Below are 7590 nucleotides of genomic sequence, written 5' to 3'. Positions count from 1 at the left end.
ATGGCCAGGTCACACAGGAGGAGGTTCATGTCACACAAGATGGTGGGCAAGTCATATAGGAGGATGTTCATGTCACACAAGATGGTGAACAAGTCACACAGCAGGAGGTTCATGTCACACAAGATGATGGCCAACTTACACAGGAGGATGTCAATGCCACCCAAGATGATGGCCCAGTGCAGCAACAAGAGGATGAAAATGATACACCAGTTGTCTTTCAGGTAAATTCTAATCTTTTTGGTCCATTTCTTTTAGGTTGTATTTAATATGATACACCAGTTGTGATCATTGGTTGTGTATAGGTGCAAGATTTTGGATGTACAATGCTTCATAAGATGCATCAGTCTAGGCCTGTACCTAGAGAAGAAACCAAAGGCACTCTGCCAGATTCATTCATATTACAAGATAAAAAAATAAAAATCAAACAAATTTTTTTGGAACAATTGTATTGGTGCCCCTAGTTGGGTCACGCTCGACTGATTTGCCCCTAGTTTTTCAACAATTGCGGTTTTGCCCAGCTCACTTCACTCGCCTTGTGTTTTAGCCCTTCCGGGGCGGTTCTGACAAATGAGCAGTCGCCACGTGGCGAACCGTGATTGGTCGGAACCGCCTCAGAAGGGCAAAAACACAAGGCGAGTGAAGTGAGCTAGGCAAAACCGCAATTGTTGGAAAACTAGGGGCAAATCAGTCGAGCGTGACCCAACTAGGGGCACGAATGCAAAAATCCCAAAAAAATTTGCCTGGGTCTCGAACCCAGGACCTATGGTATTAACGTTGGGGCCAATGCTAGTGTGGTAGTACTAGGTGCTTTGATCAAGGGCAGGTACTAAACTAACTATCTAGTAGTTTCTAGTGGCCAAATGGCCCATGCCGATTCGGTTTCCTTCTCTGCTCTTTAAGCCAACCCGCCCACCGCTCCACTCTCCACTCACCTCCAGTCCGCAGTCCACCCACATCGCCTCGGTTACCCCGCTACCAAACTCCCACCCCGCCGTCAAGAAAACCCCCACCGCCGAGCACCACACCACCGTCGACGCCATGGACAACAGCCCCGCCTGGCAGAGGCTCATCGACGACCTGGCAGGCGACGACAAGGCCATGCGCGCCGACCTGAAGGAGATCGGGAAGTGGTTCCCCAGCATTAGAATGATGTGTCACCATGCGCGTGGCATCCTCAAGGTCATGAATGACGACGAGCTGGACCGCGCCATCACCGACCCCAAAGGTATCTCTCCGGCATTGGTCCTTCATTTTGGGATGCAGGAGACACGCTCCGACGACCCACGGCAGCGTGCGCGGTGGTGGATGTACCGGTCCGCCACCACGCCACGGCAGCTCGATCCGCATCGCGTTTCCTCCAGTATGGAGCGCGTTAAGGATGTTGAAGTTATCGTCCCCTCGTCTGCCAACACGATGTACTGGGACCGCTTCCAGCCCGAGTTGCTGGTGCGCGATGACGTCTCCGACACCGACTCGTCCGACTCGGAGTATGACTCCGACTCCGACTCTGGCTATGACGCCCTGGTCGGCTGGCGGGGAGGAGCCGGAGGTGATTGTCCTCTCCGAAGACGAGGCAAAGGTCAAGCTGGCGGCGCCCGTCATTCCCGAGTGGGAGGTCCAGATGATGGCGCTCGTCGTCCCCGAGCCGGAGGTCCAGATGGTGGCGCCCGTTGCCAGGGAGGGTGATAAGCACCGCCCCATTGATGTCGAGATGCTTCCAGATGTTCCTAACATCGTCAAGAAGGAGGTGGAGGTGATCATCACCCTGGAAGCACAGGTTGACGGCCCATCACATCCAGAGAGGAAGAAGAAGAGGAAGGTGGCAGTTGCCATGGAGGTTCGCCGCTCGGAGAGCCTCCAGAAGATGAAGAAGATGGTAGTTGCCAACATGAAGAAGATGCAGTTGCAGTTAGTTAGGCATGCTGAAATATACAATTTTTCAGCATATAAGTTATAAAATAGTGTAGTTTTGTTAGGTGTGCTTTTATATTAAGCACATAAGTTATTTGTAATTTATGTTGGCAATGTTGAAGTACTATGTGTTGGCAATGTTGAACTAATTAAGCTGAACTAAGTAAGTGGCTGTCCTCTTTTGATGTTGATGTTGTCTCTATTGATGCTGATGAAGTGCTACAAAATAGTGTAGTTTTTTCTGTTGATGTTGTCTTGTCCTCTTTGTCTTGTTATTGCTGATGCTGCTATCTTCTTGCTATATAAGGCAACAATCTAAAAGTGTGTTGTTGCTATATAAGGCAACAACCCAAAATAGTTAACTGAATTTTGTCTGTTGATGCTACTGAAGTTAACTGAATTTTGTGTGCAAATTCAGTTAAACTGCTCAACACAGCTTTGCATTATGCATTTAGATGCTATTGATGTTGCTGCCTTGTTCATGTTCTCTGTTTATTTTCTCTGTTGATGCTGCTATCTTCTTGCTATATAAGGCAACAATCCAAAAGTGTCTTGTTGCTATATAAGGCAGCAATCCAAAAGAAGAAACTGCTAAGGTTTTCACAAAATTGAATCTTTGTCTTAACTGAACTTTGTCTATTAGCTGAATTTTGACAGTCAAATGAATAAGTGTTCAACATTGAGTAGTTCAGATATGTAATTTAACTTAATTTTGTGCAACATTGAGAATCTTGTTATCTATTTAACTTCCAGAATTGAGTTATTAAGACTTTTGTCAGCAAATTGTGCCAGTCAACTGTTAAAATTGAGTTAACTGTAAAAATTCAGTTATCTTTTCAGATAACTAAATTTAGTCAACGGTTAAAATTCAGATAAGTAAATTAAGTCAACTGTTAAAATTCAGTTAACTATAAAAATTCAATGAAATGAAATGGCAACACTACACACCCTACAAACTAGTTCAAATTTGTACTTGCACACCCTGTAACTTGCAGTATGCATGCACCTTTGGTCAATCACCACCACTAGAGCAACCACCAGATCCACTAGCAAGTCCACCACCACTAGAGCCCCTTCTTCTTCCTCCTCTTCCACCAGATCTTCATCTTCATCCTCCATTTTCCTCCTCTATTTTCCCTTCTTCTTCTCCTGTGCCCCTGGTCTACACCAGCAACCATGGTGTCCTGGGATGATATCCGAACCTCTTCTGAAGATGACTCGATGGCCAGCAAGGTTAGTCATGTCCTCTCCTCCACGCAGCTAGGGTTAAACGGCTTCTAGGGTTATACTTAATAAATGCAAAGTTTTATTTTATTTAGCCTCCTGCCACAATTTTATACAAAGACTAGACTGGCCTGGCCACAGATCTGCCTAGCTTTACATGTGAGCATGGATCTTTGTGTGAGAAGCTTGTGGCTTTTTAACAGTGGCAACGGAAAAGTAACTAAGAAAAGATCAATATGTGAAAAGCTCGTAGGCAATGGATCAGTGATGGATAATTATGTCGGATGCGATTCCTCATGCAACAGTTATAACATAGGGTGACATAGAACTAGCTCCAGTTCATCAATGTAATGTGGGCATGTATTCCGAATATAGTCATACGTGCTTATGGAAAAACAACTTGCGTGACATCTTTTGTCCTACCCTCCCGTAGCAGAGGGGTCCTATTGGAAACTAACGGATATTAAGGCCTCCTTTTAATAGAGTACCGGACCAAAGCATTAACACTTAGTGAATACATGAACTCCTCAAACTACGGTCATCACCGGGACTTGTCCCGATTATTGTCACTTCAGGGTTGCCGGATCATAACACATAGTAGGTGACTATTGACTTGCAATATAGGATCAAGAACTCACATATATTCATGAAAACATAATAGGTTCAGATCTGAAGTCATGGCACTCGGGCCCTAGTGACAAGCATTAAGCATGGTAAAGTCATAGCAACATCAATCTTAGAACATAATGGATACTAGGAATCAAACCCTCACAAAACTAACTCGATTACATGGTAAATCTCATCCAACCCATCACCGTCCAGCAAGCCTACGATGGGATTACTCACGCACGGCGGTTAGCATCATGAAATTGGTGATGGAGGATGGTTGATGATGACGATGGCGACGGATTCCCCTCTCTGGAGCCCCGAACGGACTCTAGATCAGCCCTCCCAAAGAAGATTAGGGCTTGGCGGCGTCTCTGTATCGTAAAACGCGATGAATCGTTCTCTCTGATTTTTTTCTCCCCGAAAGTGAATATATGGAGTTGGAGTTGAGGTCGGTGGAGTCCCAGGGGGCCCACGAGGCAGCGGGCGCCCTGCACCCTCATGGACAGGGTGTGGGCCCCCTGATGCTGATTCTTTCGCCAATACTTTTTATTAATTCCAAAACGTGCCTCCGTGGATCTTGAGGTTATTCCGAGAACTTTTATTTCTGCACAAAAATAACACCATGGCAGTTATGCTGTAAATAGCGTCAGTCTGGGTTAGTTCCATTCAAATCATGCAAGTTAGAGTCCAAAACAAGGGCAAAAGTGTTTGGAAAAGTAGATACGTTGGAGACGTATCAACTCCCCCAAGCTTAAACCTTTGCTTGTCCTCAAGCAATTGAGTTGACAGACTGAAAGTGATAAAGAAAAAGTTTTACAAACTCTGTTTGATCTTGTTGTTGCAAATATGTAAAGCCGGCATTCAAGTTTTCAGCAAAGATTATGAACTAACCATATTCATAATAACATTTAGGTCCTATGTTTACTCATATCAATGGCATAATCAACTAGTGCCAATAATAATAAACCTCGGATGACAACACTTTCTCAAGACAATCATAATATGATATAACAAGATTTGGTATCTCGCTAGCCCTTTCTGAGACCACAAAACATAAATGCAGAGCACCCCTGAAGATCAAGGACTGACTAGACATTGTAATTCATGGTAAAAGAGATCCAGTCATAGTCATACTCAATGTAAATTAATAGCAATGCATGCAAATGACAATGGTGCTCTCCACTGGTACTTTTTAATAAGAGGATGATGAGTCAACATAAAAGTAAATAGATAGGCCCTTTGTAGAGGGAAGCAGGGATTTGCAAAGGTGCCAGAGCTCGAGTTTTGAAACAGAGATAAATAATATTTTGAGCGGTACACTTTCATTGTCAACATAACAACCAAGTGATCTCGATATCTTCCATGCTACATACATTATAGGCGGTTCCCAAACAGAATGGTAAAGTTTATACTCCCCCACCACCAACAAACATCAATCCATGGCTTGTCCAAAACAACGAGTGCCGTCCAACTAACAACAATCCTGGGGGAAACCTATTTGCAATTATTTTGATTTGATTTAAGCACGGGACTGGGCATCCTGATTACCGGCCATTTTCTCGTGAATGATGAGCGGAGTCCACTCATCATGAGAATAACCCACCTAGCATGGAAGATATAGACAACCCTAGTTGATACATGAGCTATTCGAGCATACAATACAGAATTTCATTCGAAGGTTTAGAGTTTGGCACATACAAATTTACTTGGAACGGTAGGTAGATACCGCATATAGGAATGTATGGTGGACTCATATGGAATAACTTTGAGGTTTATGGAAGTGGATGCACAAGCAGTATTCCTGCTTAGTACAAGTGAAGGCTAGAAAGAGACTGGGAAGCGACCAACTAGAGAGGACAACAGTCATGAATATGCCTTAAGATTAATCAACACTGGGTGCAAGCATGAGTAGGATATAAATCACCATGGACATAAATATCGTGGAGGCTACATTAATTTTGTTTCAACTACATGCATGAACATGTGCCAAGTCAAGCCACTCGAATCATTCAAAGGAGGATACCACCCTGTCATACCACATCACAGTCGTTTTAATAGCATGTTGGCACACAAGACAAACCATTATAAACTCCTAGCTAATTAAGCATGGCATGAGCAACTATAATCTCTAATTTTCATTGCAAACATGTTTCATCCATAATAGACTGAATCAGGAACGGTGGACTAATCATATTTACAAAAACAAGATAGGTTGAGTTCATACCAGCTTCTCTCATCTCAATCAGTCCATCATATATCGTCATTATTGCCTTTCACTCGCACGACCGAACGGTGTGGATAATATAATAGTGCACGTGCATTGGAATAAGCTGGAATCTGCAAGTGTTTAATACAAAGGAGAAGACAAGGTAATATGGGCTCCTAGTTAGATCAACAATAATGCATATGAGAGCCACTCAACATTTTCATCATGGTCTTCTCCTCTTGACCCCCAAAGAAAATAAAAGAAATAAAACTATTTACACGGGAAAGCTCCCAACAAGCAAAAGAAGAACGAGAAATCGTTTTGGGTTTTCTTTTAATTACTAGAACAAGCATGGAAAGTAAACTAGCTAAAGGTTACAACTAATTTGTTTTTGGTTTCTCTTAAGGTTTTTCAAACACACAAGAGGAAAGCAAGAAAAGAAAATAAACTAGCATGGATAGTACAATGAAAAAGTATGAGCACCGACAACTAGCATGTGTGTGTGAACATGAATGTAATGTCGGTGAGAAATACATACTCCCCCAAGCTTAGGCTTTTGGCCTAAGTTGGTCTATGGCCACTGCTGGCCTGGCGGATATCCAAAGATGTAGTTGGGGTTGTACTGAGATGCAGCAGCTACTGCCTGAAGAGCTGCGGCTTGGAGGCGAGTGGCCTCTGTTCTCCTTTCATATTCGTTTGCCTACTCCCTGGTTATAAAATATCTCCTTTTTGCCTGAAAGTTAAAGAAAGTAGGAGCAGGGAGAGAAACATGGATAGTACGCCTCTATCAAAGATTAGTCGGTACTGGAGGAACTGTTTGTTCCTCTCAAGAAACTGATGGCGAATCATAGCACTATAATCTAGGTAAGCAGGTGGCAACTCCATATCATTTCTGTGTATGGGTACACCAAGATAATTAGCTACACGAGTTGCATAAATTCCACCAAACAAATCTCCATTTTTACCATTAAGATGCAACCTCCATGCAACAATGGCCCCCAAGTTATATTGTTTATCACGTAATACCGCACTCTTGAGGACACTAAGATCTGGAATGCACATGTGACAAACCTCATCTTTACCGTTAATGCATCTACCTATAAAGAGAGAAAAATAATGTATGGAAGGGAAATGAATGCTCCCTATGGTAGCTTGTGTGATTTCTCTGGTTTCCCCCACAGTGATACTAGCAAGAAAGTCTTTATATTCAGATTTGTGAGGTTCACTAACATTGCCCCACTACGGGAGTTTACAAGCAGTATTAAAATCTTCTAGGTCCAGGGTATAAGATTTACCATAAAGATCAAATAAAACAGTGTGAGAATTGCGCGAGGATGAAAATTTAAACCTCCTCACAAAGGAATCAGTGAGGTAGTGGTACTGTCGGCACTTATCTGACACAAAGTCCTCAAGGTCAGCATTACGCACATACGCGTCAAATTCATCCTTGATGCCTGCTTGGACCATAAACTCCTCTGACGGCCATTCACAAGGCCGTACTTGAGCTTCCCTCTGTGGTTCATCGTCCGGCTCACGTATCGCGAGCCTTGGTTCTTGCTTCCTTGAAGAACCACCTTGGTACATTTTCCTATGCATTTTTCTTTCCCTGAAAAATTTCTAAAATTTTTAGTGACTCAAAA

Source organism: Triticum dicoccoides, chromosome 7B (genome assembly GCF_002162155.2).
Source record: "Triticum dicoccoides isolate Atlit2015 ecotype Zavitan chromosome 7B, WEW_v2.0, whole genome shotgun sequence".
Taxonomy (NCBI): Eukaryota; Viridiplantae; Streptophyta; class Magnoliopsida; order Poales; family Poaceae; genus Triticum; species Triticum dicoccoides.
This window is presented reverse-complemented; position numbering follows the sequence as displayed.